The sequence below is a fragment of the Aethalodelphis obliquidens genome, unplaced genomic scaffold (assembly GCF_003676395.1).
Source record: "Aethalodelphis obliquidens isolate GAN/ISIS:26980383/991018 unplaced genomic scaffold, ASM367639v1 scaffold4, whole genome shotgun sequence".
Lineage (NCBI taxonomy): Eukaryota > Metazoa > Chordata > Mammalia > Artiodactyla > Delphinidae > Aethalodelphis > Aethalodelphis obliquidens.
Window position 1 is genome coordinate 4,374,327 of NW_020837948.1, and position 15,198 is coordinate 4,389,524.

Consider the following 15,198-nt stretch of genomic DNA (forward strand, 5'->3'; position numbering starts at 1 on the left):
TTATTTATTAAATAAGTGAGTGAGTAGAGAGTTGAAAAAAAGCAATTTGTAAAAACATATATACCTTTATAAGAGCAACTGTGTAAAATTTAAAACAAAAAAAAGGAGTTCTTTATGGACATGCACAGATATAGTAAGAGAATAAAAGTATGCATGGAAATGATACATACCAACCTCAGGATACTGAATACTGACTATCTCTGGTGAAAGAAGAAAGAAGGTGGAAGAACACATGGAAAAGCTTTAGCTGTGTTTCTTTTAAAACTAGATTTGAAGAAAATCTGACAAATCATCACATATAGTATTTTCTCTACTTTTCTACATTTAAATATTTTATAACTCAAAAATGCACTATTTTTAATTTAAGTATTATCAATGTAATGAAAATAGAAGAGGATCAGATTCTGTCCTTTACTAGGTATATGACCATGACCAGGTATCACTCTTTCTAAGCCTATTAATTTTTCTATAAAATAGGGATGATGGTTCCCAAGTCATTAAAATGATGAAGTAATAAAATAATGTGTGCCTGAAGTATTGAAAACACACATATACATACATGTAATAGATGCTTTATAAACTCAAACATGCTATTCACACATGAACTTCTAGCACTGGGAAAGGGGAAGGGACAAACTTTGCACTCACTTCTTTAAATATGGAATGATTAAAAATTTTAAACATGTTTAATTGAATTCTTTCTAAAAATGTTTTATAACTTTCCAAACTGCATAACTGGTATGCGCAAGTAATCCAAGTACTTGTTATCTAACGTTAAAAAAGGGAGCAAAATTGATCATAAAAATTCACTAATGAATAAGTAAAAGACCTGATCAGGCACTTCACAAAAGATATCAAAATTGCCATTAGATGGTAAAATGGACTCAACAGCATTAGTTATCAAAGAAATTTTAAAAATTTAAAAAAAAGACAGTGAGATATCACACATCTACCAGAATAGCTAGACTTAAAAAAAAAAAAAAGAGAGAGAGAGAGAGAAGGTGTTCATGACAATCAGAACAATTCTTACATATTGCTAGCAAAAATATAAACTAGCCCAACCACTTTGGAAAATTGTTTGACAACATCTACTAATGCTAAACATAGGTCCCTATGACCCAGCAATTCCATTCCTAGGTATATATCCAACAGAAACAAGTGCTATGTCAACCCGAAGGCAAGTACATGTTCATAACAACTTTATTTGTAATAGTCCCAAATTGGAAATAACCCAAATATTCATCAACAGTAGAGTGGGTAGATAAACCACAGTAATAAATTCGTACAACAGAATACTTCACAGCAATGAAAAAGAACACACACATGTAAAACATGCATGAATCTCACTGATATACTGAAGAAGTCAGATACAAAAGATTACACATTTTATCATTCCAACTACATGACATTCAAAAACAGGCAAAACTAACCTATGGCATCAGAGGCAAGAATATTACTAAGAGGGGACAAGACAGCCTTCTGGGGAGCTAGAAAATTTCTATATCTTGATCTGGGTGATGGTGGTATAGATGTACACATACATAAAAGTTCACTGAGCTATACACATAAGATTTGTACACTTTAAGATATACTTCAATTTAAAAAATCTTTTAAAAATTTACTAGTGTACTGATCACTTATAATTAGTTCACTAGCATCTCCCTTACTGTAACAGCTTCTAAACCACAAATGAAACTGCAAATTCTGCAAAAATTGTAACATTTCATAAAGTTTATTAAAATGAGAGCAAAAGATGCAAGGTCTGGGATTTAATTTTACCTTACTATCCTATAAACAAATAAGTCTATTGTTGTTTCATGCATACTGTCAAAGAACATGAGACTCCTTTATTAATCATGGCCCATCAAGCAACGTAAGCGTCAGATGTACGGTTCCCTTTGCCGCTGAGACCCACAGGAATATTGCAATATGACCCAGATGGACGGTACTCCTGCAGTGGTTTGCACTTATGATGAACAGTGAGTTTGGAAAATTCACCACTTTTATAGTTATCAGTAAGCAATAATAACTTCACTGTCAACGGATTAACAGAAGTCCATGGGAAAATCCATAAATATTTTAATGAATATTTTCACAAAAATAAAAATGCTCTTAATATTAGTACCACAAATGTCAAACATGAAGGATGTCGTATCATGCTACTAAATTGTTTTGTGAGAAAAATTAAGCCTATCCATACTCAATTCAGTCTTTGTTCGTTATAAAACTTAATGCATGTTTACAATTATAACCTAATGATTTTCCAAAATTTTAAGTTTTTAAGATAAAGTCCGAATCAGACCTTTTATTCACAATTCAGTATGAAATACTGGTCTGCATTTTAAGTGGTTTCATTTTGAATGGGTGTTTTCCTGAACCAATTATCATTGGCTCATGAAGACCTAAATATAGCATAAGCTTTTCTTTTTTTTTTTAATTTTAAATTTTATTTATTTATTTATGGCTGCATTGAGTCTTCATTGCTGCACGTGGGCTTTCTCTAGTTGCGACGAGCGGGGGCTGCTCTTTGTTGCGATGCGTGGGCTTCTCACTGTGGTGGCTTCTCTTGTTGTGGAGCACGGGCTCTAGGTGCATGGTCTTCAGCAGTTGTGGCACGCAGGCTCAGTAGTTGTGGCGCACGGGCTTAGTTGCTCCGCGGCATGTGGGATCTTCCCGGACCAGGGCTCGAACCCATGTACCCTGCATTGGCAGGCGGATTCTTAACCACTGTGCCACCAGGGAAGTCCCGGTAAAACTGTTTTACGGTACCCATGTGATAGATCAATTTTCTCCTGTCATCTTTTCTGTAAAATATATATTTAAAATCAGATATTGGTCCACAAATTGAAATAAAAGTATCAGAGTGCTTGGGATAGAGCAATAGATTTATTTTACTACCCTCACAAAAGTCCTCCATTACGATAGAATTTTTTCATTACGTATACAAAAAATAGAGTAAAATAATAATTTTTTTGATTTGCAAATACTAGCATATGTAATATGAGTCCCAAGTGAACTTGCAATACCTTTGAAAATAAGAGTATGATTAGGTTTTCGAGTACCCAAAAGGTTTAATTTTAAATCTCTTATTGAAAAGTTGTTTCAATTTTTCGCACCCCCTTTGCCTTTCACTAAATAAAATGAATTTAGAAACATGGAGAACACCCACCCTCAATTCAAACAGCTGATTGTGTTCACAACCAACAACAATACTCTTCTATATTATCTCTAACCTTATCCCAGTAATAGAGAAGTCCAAAAAGGCTATATTCACTAACTTCAGCCGTTAGAGGTTACAGATTGCTCGGTAGTTAAATTTGGTCCTCTGTACTCCCTTTCTACAATGCTTTCAGGGTCTACTGAGGCACAAGTATATACCACCCATGCTAAACTCAAGAGCAGACTTATACTCTTATTTATACAACACACACTTACTGAGTGTACCTAAAAAGGGCAAGCCACTCAACTAGATGCTAAAGGGTTAAAAGATAAATCAGGTCCAGACCTTAACTGTAAGAATTACAAATTAATAATCAACTAAGATGTGCCCATTCCTATCTGCAATACACCATGGAGAATGGCAGATCCCCTAGGGTGTATAGGATGCTAAAAGAAATTCAGGGGATGGCCCTTGGGGGAAGGGAGTGGAGGGAGACAAAAAGGCATAAATGCTATTCTGATAAAGACATAAAATCAGAGTTTTTATCTACCAGGACGGGGAAAAACTACAGTTCAGTTTGCTGGAACATAGGTGGTAGAACAAGAAAACTGACTAGATACATACAATAAGGCTAATCTACACAGGGATATTAATATATGTATTGTAACAAACAGAAACACCAGATTTGAAGTCTAATGAACTAGGGTTCAAATTCTGAATCTAACACACCTAAATATCCATTTTTCCTATTTTGTATAATGAGTATCAGTTCTGAGAATTAAATGAGATACGCACTTAATGCCTGGCATAGTACATATTGAGCAAAGGGAAACTGCAGTCATTATTATTGCAATAATCATGAAATTTTTTGACATCAGGCTCAGGATTTTAAATACACAGCTGGGCTACTTTTTTTTTTTTTTTTTTCTTTTTCGGTACGCGGGCCTCTCACTGTTGTGGCCTCTCCCGTTGCGGAGCACAGGCTCCGGACGTGCAGGCTCAGCTGCCATGGCTCACGGGCCCAACTACTCCGCGGCATGCAGGATCTTCCCGGACCAGGGCACGAATCCGCGTCCCCAGCATCAGCAGGCGGACTCTCAACCACTGCGCCACCAGGGAAGCCCTGGGCTACTTTACTTCATCAAATATACAAAGCCATCTACTTAAGAGGTTCCATTATTTTATGAACCTTGAAGGAAGAAAAGGCTGCAAATTAAACTATCACACCATGCTTTCTCATCGCTTAGATTTTTTTCTTCATAATATCATCCTTCTGCCATCAAGACTGTAGGTCTGAAGAGTGTTCCAATATTACTCCAGGATTGTTGTTCAAGCCACTGACACCCATCCTTGCAAGTTTTGATACTGCTGCTTCCTTGATCTTCCCAGAGGGTGTAAATGAAAGAAATGACAGCAATGAAAACAGCAAAGGCAGACATCATGCACGTGCAATGACAACATCAAAACTGCCACCTAGCCGAAACCAATATTCAGATGCCATCGGCTATAAGACACATACCAATTTCAGAGATATTATGAGCTGGGAAAAATGCATATCTAGAAGAAATAAGGCAGCTTTTTCTTTCCTCCTGTCCCAAAGTCTTTTCTGATGTTCCCCATCACTTCCCACCAGTACTACTGCTCTCCCTTCTTTCTTATTCTCATTCTCCTTTCTTGCCTCCCCTTTCTCCATTCCTCACAGCTTCTCCCACATTCCTGAGTGTTGATTTTGGAGAAGCTTGGCTACTACCTAATGATGTATAAACTACCTAAGGAAAATGAACTTTTCTTCTAACTCCAAAAGGACCTACTTAGCACAGGGTACGTATTTTGTACCTCTGGTACTTTCAAGTGCTCCAGGGCTTGCTTACCTCCGAGTTTTCTTCTAAGTAGAAGAGAAGATGCATTTAACAGCCCAGATATGTAAGACAATACCCTACATGAAAACCTGGCTTCTGAGCAAATTCTATTTGTGCCTCTGTCATCCTCATCCTGGGCCACCTAATACATTGAAGCTTTCCTAAAGTACACCATTGGGAGTAAAATATTTGTTATTACTCTTTAAAGGTGACTTATTTCGTTCCTACAAAAACCAAAATATCAGTAGGCTTCAAGGAACTTAAATCATGGAATTATTTTCTTTTGCAATAAACCTCCACGAGAAGCTCTTTCAAAATAGTTATTATTTATAAATGTTAAAGCCATACTTCAATAGCATAATTGGGCACAGAAGACAAATTCTGTTTTCTTTTTGCTCTTCTGGAGTCATACTAACCCAACCTTTTTGAATGCTAAATATTAACTGAGCCTTCTTAAAAGCCAAGTCTTCTTAAAACAATGCACAGGAGGCTAACAAAGAAGTCAATAAAACAAACAAACAAATTTCACAAACTAAATTGAACAATGCCCAAGATATCTTTCAGAGAATTTCTATTTCTAGCTTAAAACCCAGAGAATCTCCCAAAATCTAATATCCCATTAGGAAATACACAGGATAATCTGTGTAAAGTAAGTCAATTCTCATCAGTATTGCAGTTTGAGTGAATATAATGATATCTAGTGATCACTTTCAAACTTCTACCTATTTAGGGGAACCATAAAAACAGAAAGGAAGAGGAATTATGCCAATATAACTGGAAAACAAGGGAGGAAAAGGTGAAAAGATTACACACTTATGAATACGATTGCTTAAGAAGGAATTAACTGTGCTTCAAATGGCTGGTGACAGCAAAAAGGGGAGGGCTCAGCAAATGTACAATAACCTAGCTCTGACAGGCTCCCTGTTCCCCCCACCCAAACACACACACACACACACACACACACACACACACAGCACTTAAGTGAATAAAAGCCTTAATGTGCTTCCCTAGTGGCGCAGTGGTTGAGAGTCAGCCTGCCGATGCAGGGGACGCGGGTTCGTGCCCCGGTCCGGGAGGATCCCACATGCCGTGGAGCGGCTGGGCCCGTGAGCCATGGCCCTGAGCCTGCACGTCCGGAGCCTGTGCTCCACAACGGGAGAGGCCACAACAGTGAGAGGCCCGCGTATCGCAAAAAAAAAAAAAAAAGCCTTAATGATTAGGTGTGGATAATTGCTCATGATATTAGCACAGATTTTAGGAATGACTATCACAAGATCCAAAAAGGAATATGACAATCTGTAATTCATGATCCAGTTGGTAATAAAGGAAAAGAATAAGGAAAACCAAGTATCATTAAGCCAAATGAGGCAAGAAAGACTAGGAGGAGACAATCAGCTAGATCGTGAAGCTAAAGGGAAAGATACTACCACAGAATGAGAGCCAAACAAAGAAAGACAATATAAGGCAAAGGAGTCAGGCTGCTAGAAGTAATCCTATATGCAGTACAGAGTTCTATCTAAGCAGAAAGACATATTCAAAGAGCCATTTTGAGAAGACAAAGATGGCAATAGCACATAGCCAAGTAAAGACTTAACCAAAAGGGGCAGAGAGGGTAAATGGAAAACATGTAATCCAACTATGAGAGGAAGCCGCACCAGGGTGGTGGTACACAGACCAGGTAGTGACGGTAGTAGAGATAGAAAAGGAAGAGTTATGAGGGACATTACAGATAAACAATCCATAGGACTTGCTGACCACCAAGAAGAGAAACGGGGCAGTCAAGAAAGGTAAAGGTTGAGGACTTTCCTGGCAGTCCAGCGGTAAGACTCTGCGCTTCCAATGTAAGGGGTGCGGATTCGATCCCTGGTCGGGGAACTAAGACTCCACATACACAGCCAAAAAAAAAAAGCAAGTAAAGGTTTAAAAGCTGAAAGAATTAGACACCGCTCACCCAAAAAGGGGAATTCTAGTTATTGCCAAGATGAAGCAAAAAGGTGATGGTGGAGGGGTATAAGGAAGCAAGTACTGATCCAAGTCCAAGCAGATGTGACACTTAAAGCTCAAGACAGGAGGAATGAATATAAAAATTTGGAGGATGATACAAAGAGAAGAGTTGAATTTGATTTATTCAAATTTATTGGGTGCCTAGTAAGCCAGGAATACTCTGTGCTAGGAACTGAGGCTTAAAAGATACTATCTGTAATCTCAATGATCATAAAGAATAATGGGAAAAAGAGAAGATGTTATGAAGAGCTTCACATGCTGTTTAGCACATCACTTAGTTTTACTATAGATTTCCATACGATACTCAATAGAGATGGGGTATTAAAACAGAGTAAAAAATACATACAGCAAGCACAGAAGGCCAGTAACTGAGTAGATAGGAATGTGTGCTACTTCGTACATCAGAACTTGGAGGGACTTAAGAAAACTGTGAACACATACATTATCTGCTATTACCTTGGCTTTTTTTTTTTTGCGGTACGCGGGCCTCTCTCACTGTTGTGGCCTCTCCCGTTGCGGAGCACAGGCTCCCGACGCGCAGGCTCAGTGGCCATGGCTCACGGGCCCAGCCGCTCCGCGGCACGTGGGATCTTCCTGGACCGGGGCACGAACCCGCGTCGCCTGCATCGGCGGGTGGACTCTCAACCACTGCGCCACCAGGGAAGCCCTACCTTGGCTTTTTATAGTTCACCTCTGGTTTACGAAGACCTAACTAGATGACTCTTTCACTAATGTGTTTTGTCATTTCAGACAGCTAGAAAGAAAACTGGGATTTAATTATGAGCTTCAGAAATCCCTGTGTGTATTAGGTTCCCTGAAATTCTTCTGAAAAACTGCAACTATCAACTGGACAATAACAATACAGAGCAGTACCTTGGAAATCCAAAGAAAAAGACTGGCATCTCAACCATAAATGAAAATCTTATAAAATTAAGAGATATCATTCATTACAAAAGAATCTATCACATTACAAAACATACACACACTCACACACACACACACACACACACATACTTTACTTCTATTTCAGCTCAAGCATCCCTTCTTCAGGGAAGCCTTCCCAGACTACCTTGCCTAGGTGAAATTCCCCTATTATACACACTTACTCCTTCACATACCTCTATTTCGTAGCACTTAACATATCTATGTTTTTACATTTACCTGTACAACCTGGCAAGAATGTAAATGAGAAGAGCCATATCTGTTTCACTCATCACTGTAAGCCTAGCGATACATATGCTCAATAAATATTTGTCTAATGAATGAAAGAGAACGTGAATACAAAGCATTTGAAAAGATATTAGCCATGGGGGTAGGGTGGGGTTCAGGGTACTTTTTACTTTCTGCTTCATGCAATTCTGTACATCTTAAAATAAACATGAATTAAATTTGGAGGCTGAAATTTAAGAGTCAATCAAAAACTAGGGGCAAATACTTTCTGCTTCCAATAAATAATAGTAAGAATTCATTTTTCAAACGCATTTACCTTCCTGTACTGGAATCTGTATGGCATTTGTACCATACAGATTCCTCACAGATTTTACAAATGCCATTCTCTGCCTGGACCACTTTCCTCAAGCTCCAACCACTAATTTCTAGCTCTCTCATCACTGAGGCTTCAGCTTTAGATATCATCCCAGAGACCTTCCCTGATCATCTAACTCTATATAAAGTAGGTTTTCCCTAATCTCTAATCCAATACTATATTCATTTCCTTCACTGTACTACCAATTTGTAATTATTCGTTGGTTTACTTGATTTTTGTCTCTCCCACTAGAATGTAATTTTTAAAAAACAGTACTAAGCATATTCAGAGAACTTGTTAAATTGATTCAAGTTATTCATTCAAAAGTCTATTTATTGAAGTAGAATTCTAGGAGCTGGGAATATACAAGTGCATAAAGGGGGCCAAAATCCTTGTCCTCATGTAGCTTACATTCCAGTGGAGGGAGACAGACAAAAGACAATAAATAAGTGATACAGTATAGTTTGTTAGGTGAAAAATGGTATGGAGAAAAATAAAGCAGAGGAAGGTGGATGGGCAGCACTGTGGGGGAGGTGTAATTTTAAGGTGGCTGGGCTGAGCCTCTCTGAGAAGGTACCAACTGAGTCAATACTTTAAGGAAATAAGAGTAAGCCAGGCAGATACCTAGGGGAAAACTAGTACAGGCAAAGGCAACAGGCAATGTGAAAAACCCAAGGAGGGAGCATGCCTGGCACACTCAAGTTAACTGCAAGACCATGAAGCCTGAGAATAAGTAAACAAGAAGGGGAAAACAAGGAATGGGATCAAATAGGTAAGAGAGCCACGCTGGATATGATAAGAGCTTTGGCTTTTATGGTAAGTGAAATGTGGACCCATTTGAGAACTCTGAGTGAAGACATGACATTTTCAGACTTTTATTATTTTAAAGAATCACTCTGGCCCACATGTTAAGAATAATGGGGGCGGGGTGGGCAGCAGGGGTAAAAAGCGGGGAGATCAGTTCAGAGTTGAAGCAATTTAGGTAAGAGATGATCATGGCTCAGAACAGGGTGACAGCAGTGGGGTGGTAAGAAATGGACAATTTCACATGTTTTGGGAGACAAAAGGTTTCCTGATGGAAGAGAACGGGGAATGTGAGAACAGAGGAGTCAATAATGATTACAAGGCGTCAGCCTGGGCTACCCAAAGAATAGGATTTGTCATCAAATGGTTTGGGAAAGGCTGATAGGGAAGCTACAGGATGATCTGGAGTTACATTTTACATACATTAAGTGTATGAATAAAATGTTGTTAAACTTTACCAGGCTTCCATTCAAATGAATTTTTATTAAAGTCAAAAAACCGAAAGTCTTGTTCTTACTTCAAACTACTTGAGTAGAACCTCCGACCTGCCATAAACACACACACAAACTTCCCTCAACAGTCTCCCCCAAACAGATAGATAGACACACACTGCTCATGCAGTGGTAAATTCATAGAAACAGCTCCTTCACTTTCTGCTCCGACATCTCTCTAATTGCTTCAATCCAAAATAAAAGGCAAGCAAACCAATCCAAAAATTTCACCCAACACTGTTAGCCAAAAGGCAATCTCCTGAGCACATCAACCCATGCAAATAAATGTGCATATGGGTCACAAGCCACCATCGTCTCAGGCAAACATACACAGAAGAATTACAGGTGGGGGCTTTAAAGAAGCAAATTCCTCATAACCATTCCACAGAATTCAGATTCATTAGGTTTGAGAGTAGGGCCCTACCTCCCATATTTTTAACAAGCGTCCCAGGTTCTGCAGTAGGTTTGAGAACCAAGGCCCTTAGGACCATCTGCAATGGGAGAGTCACTTGCCTATATACAGTCAAAGATAACATTTTGTGGTTGGCAGGGGTAAAGCTTTAAAAATGTCTTACCCCTGTGGTTCTAACATCCTTAGTCACCAAGTATCAGCAAAAGTAGACATCCCACCACCACTGTCAAACCAACCCTAGATCTAGGTATACAATTACTATAAAGCACGTAAGCCACATCCATGACTACACTCAAGTAACAGAAAGAAACCAAGAGCACGTTGGCTCCAAAACTCCCCTAGATTCAGAAATCCTATTCTTTATTGGAACATCTACAAAGAGGAGGAAATACAATCACAATCGTAAAATCAAAATCATTTTCCTAGAGAAACACTTAAATCACCACTTTTCCCAATCGTGGCTCCCAATTTCCAAAGACATCCAAAGTTCTCACAGTGGATTTCAAAGCCATTCAGGAGCTGAACTCATGATCCCTGACACTTCTCACACCATAATACTCTCGCCTAGTCTCTCTCTGTGACTACACAAGTCTCTACTTTTTTATCTCCTACATCCAGACTTTTGTTTCCCAGTTTTTAATCACTCCTTAAACCTCGCCTGCTCCTCTAAGTCCTCTAATTAAGCAGAGCCTGATCTAGATATATCACTCACCGCCAGAGCCTGCAAGATTTCTGACATTGCTGCCAGATGTGTCTGAGTATACCTGTAGAGGCTTGTAGGCACAGGAATAGACACAGAGCTGGTCAATCTTTATAGTGCTTTCCTTTAAATTATAAAATCATCAAGGGCAGATACCAAATCATTACATTATAAAATATGTCTCTGGAGTACAAAGTGCTAACTTGTGTACATAACATATATTCCAATGCTTTATGAAGATGTTTTCCAGATACCTCATGTGTACCCCAGAGGTCAAGTCACCTACTCACCTAAGTGGGCAGAATGATGTGAAGAAGGGGAAAGACAACAAAAGACTAGCTTTGAAAAAGTTCTGCAGCACCCCCCTTTTCCTGGAAATACACAAACCAGAATAACTAGATCTGAAGTTATACAGTCTACCAGATAGGATGCTAGGCAAATCCTAACACATCATGAAAACAGAAGTGAACAGAACAAAACTTGCCTTGAAAGTACCAGCCATATTCTGAGATCATAGTTAAATTTGAAAAGTGTAAGACTGTTCACAGGACTCCAGCTGCTATGCTCAAAGAAAGGTGGGAAGGTGACACTAGTTTTTTTCTTACTATTATTTTCAGTAATAACAAAACAACATAAACGGAAACCAAAAAGAAAAATCCAGTTAAATCTCACAACAGATAAGGCCATTTTCAAATTTCCAAAGTATACCAGTCTGTAAATTGTATATATATGAATATGTATATACATATGTATATATATACATATATAAAATAAGCAGAGACTGGTGTACCAAAGAATTCAAGAGCAAACCCTATTTACAATATGTACTTTAACAACCATCTTCCAGTAGTGAATTACAATTATAGTATTGCACACACAGAACCATCTAATAAAGAATTCCTTCTTCTAAAATACTATCATAACCAAGTTAGGGATACAATAAGAAAAGTCACTAAAACCACCTCTCTACTAGAAAAGGAACAAAAATCTCCCACCTAGGTGCCCAAGGCAAAAAAGTATCAAAACTACAGAGCCTAGAACTAGCTGATTATTTATGAAAAACCTAGTAACTCTGTAATTATGCCATCTTTTCAAAGTTGTGAAACAATAAAAGCTGTTAGAATATGAGACTGAAAAACTAGCTGGTCCTAACAACAATCTAGTTTCTAACAATTCTTCAAAGAGAATTTTATATCTTAACCTTCCAAGTAGTAAATGCACCTCTCAGATTCAGAGATCTAGGTAATGGCAATGAACTGGATAATCCAGCACTAAGAATTTCAATTACTTTTATTCTATTAACTTTGGAAGTAGAAAAACAAGGTATAAAAAAACATGGAGAGACTTTGTGAGGTCATTCATCATCATCTTTGGTGGAGAATGCGTACTATCTCTGTACAGTCTTCTTGGGTCCTATCCTCCCAGATATTCTTTTCTCCAAAATATCCAGACCGGTAGAAATAAGAATCATCCCCCAGGCTGTTTATAAGATTTCCTTTAATAAGACTGTCCCTAACAAAAAGAAATCTTCTCCAATGTCTTTGACCTTATCAATACACTGGCAAACCCATAGGGTATACAGCACCTGTAACATTTGAAGTAAAGAAACTATTTCAGTCTCTTTTTTGTGCTTAGTATGAAGCACAAAAAAAGAGAGACAAAGAACATAGACCCTCTAGAAGTAAAGCGAACAGGGAAGACTGATAAACCAGGGGAATAAAGGCAGCTATATCCTGAAGAGTACTCAAGTCAGCTATGAAATTCACCCAAATGCGTGGCTCACTGCCTGAATCAACATATACATCTGGTTAATAATAAACACTGGTAAGTCATAAACAAAAAGGGCTTTCTTACTCAAAGACTCTACAAACTACTAGTAATATTAAAATTTACAATTAAACAATATGTGTGAAACAGATTTTTTAAGATAGTATTTCAAGTTACAAAGAAATTAAAAACTTTGATATTTTACGGCCTAGTCTTCAAAACACTAAGAAGCCAGTATCTCTGATTTGACCAAGTTACAAATCTGTTTTCAGAAGCAAGCGAAAACATACTGCCTCTGCTTAATGCAAGGGACAAAAAAGATCATCACTGCAAATCATGTTTGGGTTCATGATGAAAACAGGAAACAGACAGGCTGACCAGGTATAATTATGGTTATAGTCTAATGTGCCTTCAGGTTCAGCCAAGAATTAAAACCCAGTGAAGAGGGTAAGCAGAATTTACTTGCCTCTACCTTGCTACAGAAGGCAACTTTTAATAATACTCCCAGCAACATGTTACATAACCAGTCAATCTGATTCAAACCTCATTAGTAACAACATTCTGCCACTGTCTCCCTCTGAAATTAATAACTGACTTTGCCAGAGGGGAAAGAAATGCAACACACATCAATAGACCCATTTTTGTGGCGCCTATCTCAGTGAACCAGACAAGTAGATAATTCCATCAAATCTGCACAGAACCTACAAAAATATTTTATTCTTTTCTCTTCCCGTTCACTGTTCTCTTCTTTTAACTAGACCATATCATATGGATGCATTTAAAAATCTAAGAGGAAAGTTAGTTGGGAAGGTTCATCAAACTTTTATTGCCTATTTCAGCTGTGATCGGAAAGGAATGGAAGCATAAATGACAAATCGATTTTATTAACAAAAATAAAGGGGTAAAGTGTATGCGATAACAGCAGCTATGTGAAAAGGAAAGGCACACTGACTAAGGGAGCAGCAAGGTAGAGAGGGAAGAACAGAGGATGCTATAGAGACAATTATGCAAAGGTTAAACTTTAAAAATCTAAATATAATAAATACAACCTTTACGAAGGTTACACCTTCTTAACTTGTTTCTTAAAAACTGTTTCATATTCTTGTAACCTCTGATTCATCTTAGAGGAAAAAAGTTACCAAAGTAGCGGTAAAAGGAAGAATATAAAATAATTTGTTCAGATCTATAAATAATTCCTATTTACTGAATCTGGAACACACTAATTGCATAGAAATATTCAGATCAATAAATGTTCACATCATGTCTAGGTACTGTCTTCCCCACAAAACTGGCATCTAGCAGCAACTTTAAACTGCTTGGAAAGTTACTAATCTATTGGGATTAAGGTTTTCAACCTTTCAGCTTTCAAATTAAAGTTAAAAACTAATCCATTCTGGGCAATTCAGGTACTCTAAGGAAATTTAACTACTCCCGTTTAAAAACAGAATTTAAAAAAGAATTTATAACAACTCACCTGCCGAATCAACAACAAAAAAATAAATAAATAAATAAGAATTTAAAAAACAGCAACTCAAGTACCCCTTCCCCTCAACTTCTGTGAGGCCAACCCACAACCTTCCACCTATCCAGTCTTCGTTGTTAGATAAGAACACTTTTGGTGGTGCTAGGCAACAGGCATGATGTGACAAACCCAACCAGACTTCAAAACTTTTTCCACAGAAAGATAAGGTAAACAAGATACAGGGAGTGCCACACCCATATAAACTCACAGGCAGCCAGGAATGCTTCCCCCGGCCCCCCAGTCTCTCTCTAAACCTCCAGCTGGTCAGGAAACAATGTCTCTACAATCAAGATAGAGATCTGGCCCAGGGTGTTCAGGCATTCCTCACCTCTAGGCTGGCCTACAGCTCCACTCTCCAATGCCATCCAAACCAGAATTGGAACATTTTGTTAGGAAGCGGGCAAACGTCCAAATAACCGACTATCCTCGCCCCAGTTCTTTTTGCAACCAAAATCTGTTTTGGCTACTGAGCATGCTCCGACTTAAGACAGGCGCCACATGGGAGTTTTCAAAGCTTAGGCTCCAAACTCCACGTAATAACAGCAGCTGAAAGGGGAAGGCAGGAAAGAGGGAGGGGGAGGGGGACAGACCGGAATATGAGTACAGACACTGAAGTAAAGGACCCCGGTAGGGGGTGAATATGGTGAAGGCAAACAGACCTCGCCAGTCGTTTTCCTTGCAGCTAAAGTTTACATAAAGTAGAAGAAATCTTTGCAATAATGAAAACTGGCATGGCAAGTGGCAGAAACCGGGTCTAACTACCAGCTGAGCGCAGCAGCAGGTCACAACTGCCCAGAGTGTAATTTCCACCGATAAGCGTAGATCCTTATCCTTGAAACACAAAGCGACGGCGGCACGGATTCATCAAGCCACTGGACGGCTTTGCAATGTAGCCGACCAGGCTGCTCCGCCGAGCTCGGCAATTCTACCAGGGGTGTGTACTGAGGGTGGCGC

General features: G+C 38.6%; 1 protein-coding gene across 4 annotated transcripts in view; it reads right to left on the reverse strand.

Moving 5' to 3' along the window:
* Nucleotides 1-15,198, reverse strand: part of SMAD5 (SMAD family member 5) — a 50,565-nt gene that overhangs the window by 34,892 nt on the left and 475 nt on the right. The window lies entirely within an intron of this gene.